Genomic DNA, 2,434 nt, shown 5'->3' with positions numbered 1-2,434 from the left:
TTTTTTTTTTTTTTGAGGCGGAGTCTCGCTCTGTGGCCCAGGCTGGAGTGCAGTGGCCGGATCTCAGCTCACTGCAAGCTCCGCCTCCCGGATTTACGCCATTCTCCTGCCTCAGCCTCCCGAGTAGCTGGGACTACAGGCGCCTGCCACCTCTCCCGGATAGTTTTTGTATTTTTTTTTTTTAGTAGAGATGAGGTTTCACCGTGTTAGCCAGGATGGTCTCGATCTCCTGACCTCGTGATCCGCCCGTCTCGGCCTCCCAAAGTGCTGGGATTACAGGCTTGAGCCACCGCGCCCGGCCAGCTAATTTTCAATATATATCAAGTCTTGTGGGGTCTAGGAACAAATACTGTCATTGGTTAGTGTTTAAGTACATGAGTTGACTTTTCTCCTCTCTCACACCCCACCTTGCCCTGGCAATTGGGTAGGGGGAGGCTGTTTATCCTCCAAGAGAAAACGGCTGGCTCCTCATCTCAGTTTCCGTTCTAAACCACAGAGTGGTCATTGCTGTGAACTCCAGCCAAGATGGTGTGTTTGAGGGAGGAAGCCCAGCGGTCTGAGCCTTCTGTGGGGCCGCTGGGGTTCTCACCGCGTTGGCAGCAGAGGATCTGCCTAAAGGTGGCGCTCATTTCTTTGTCACAGTAGGAGTAAATGATGGGGTTCATGGCAGAGTTGAATTCAGCAACGAGAAGGAAGAATTTCTCATAGGCCAGCACCTCGCACTGTGGACAGCACACGTCTAGAAGTAACAAAGCCAATCCAGGAGTCCAGCAGATGATAAAAGCCCCAAGCACAACGACCACAGTCTTCAGAAGACTCATCATGGTATCCCGATTCCGCCAGGGTCCAGGACTATGCTGAGACATTCTCATAGTCCTCTGGCGAACATAACCAAAGATGTGAGCATAGAGAACCACCATCACCACAAAGGTCACCAAGTTGAAAATGACCCATAAGACTAAGTAAGAGTCGCTGTAGAGGGGTGCCATGTTGGAACAATTTTCAATATCACAGATACAGTTCCAGCCCACACTGGGTATAGCACCCATAACGATGGCCATAGTCCAGATGACCACAATGACCACCACTACCTGCCGGTTGCTCATCTGCATGTGGAGCTGCATGCGGAAAACCATAACGTGCCTCTCGATTGCAATAGCCAGTAAGTTGGCCACAGATGCCGTCAGGCTGGTGTCAATGAGGCCCTGACGAAGGAGCTATGTGCTAACAGTCAGTCTTCGAGTATTGGGTCCTGTGTTGAACATGAGATAGAAATAGGCCAACCCCACAAAGAAGTCTGCAGCAGCCAGATTAGCCATTAGGTAATAAATAGGAAAATGGAAGCGGTGGTTGACATAGATTGCCACCATGACCAGTAGGTTGGCCAACATGATGAAGATACAAACCGTGATTCCAAGTCCCATCACCAGCTTGCTGACTGTGTTCCATTCTGTGGCAAGATGCTTTCCACTTCGGTTATAAAAGAAGGCAATGGATTTGTTGTAGAAGCACTGTGGTTCATTCATGGCTGTGAACTGGGGCTGTGAAATTACAGGGATGGAAGTAGAGATGGCAGCTATGACAGCTCTGTGGTTGTAGATGGTGAACAGAACTATGGGAGACAAATTTTCTTGTTTACTGATCAGATCAAGATCATGCTAGGAGAAGCTGTGTATCTGATGCTGTAGGAGTCAGTCCTGAGAAGTCAGGTACTCAGATAGGTGGATGGGGGGCTTCATAAATCAGATGTCCACCTGGTGTGGCACCCCCAGCCCCTCTTTTTTTTTTTTTTTTTAGGCAGGGTCTCATTCTGTCTTCCAGGCTGCAGTATAAGAGTACAGTGGCATAGTTATGGATCACTGCTGTCTTGCTCTACTGGGTTCAAGAAATTCTCCTACCTTGGCCTCCCAAGTTGCAAGGACTGCAGGAGCATACCACTATGCCTGGCTAATTAAAAAAAAAAAATTTGTGGAGATGGTGTCTCAGTATGTTTCCCAGGCTGGTCTTGAACTCCTGGGCTCAAGCCAGCCTCCTGCCTCAGCCTCCCAAAGGACTGAGATTATAGGCGGGAGCCACTACACCTGACCATCACACAACTTCTTATCAGAGGATGGCAACAAGAAGAGCAAGACTTAAATGTTTTAGATGTATTTTACAGTTTTTAGAAATTCAGTCTTGTCTACTCACCATCTGCTCATACCTTACCCATCTTCAAGATTTCTCTCAAACTCCTTTCCCCATCTCCTCTAGCTCCAACTGGCCTCTTTCTTTCCTAACTCCCTTTGCCACACGATGCACACCTTGGTAGATCTTGCTGAGTACTGATTGCCAGCGCTAGACATCTACTCTTAGGTATACACTTTGGTATACATTGTCTTGCTCTTCATACACACACACACACACACACACACACACACACACACATATATATGTA

The 2,434-nt window shown here is 48.1% G+C and overlaps 1 pseudogene; it reads right to left on the bottom strand.

The window, feature by feature from the left end:
- Window positions 1-485: 485 nt before the first annotated feature.
- Window positions 486-1,748, bottom strand: LOC111555016 (annotated as a pseudogene).
- Between the last annotated feature and the right edge of the window lie 686 nt (window positions 1,749-2,434).

Source organism: Piliocolobus tephrosceles, chromosome 13 (genome assembly GCF_002776525.5).
Source record: "Piliocolobus tephrosceles isolate RC106 chromosome 13, ASM277652v3, whole genome shotgun sequence".
Taxonomy (NCBI): Eukaryota; Metazoa; Chordata; class Mammalia; order Primates; family Cercopithecidae; genus Piliocolobus; species Piliocolobus tephrosceles.
This window is presented reverse-complemented; position numbering and strand designations above follow the sequence as displayed.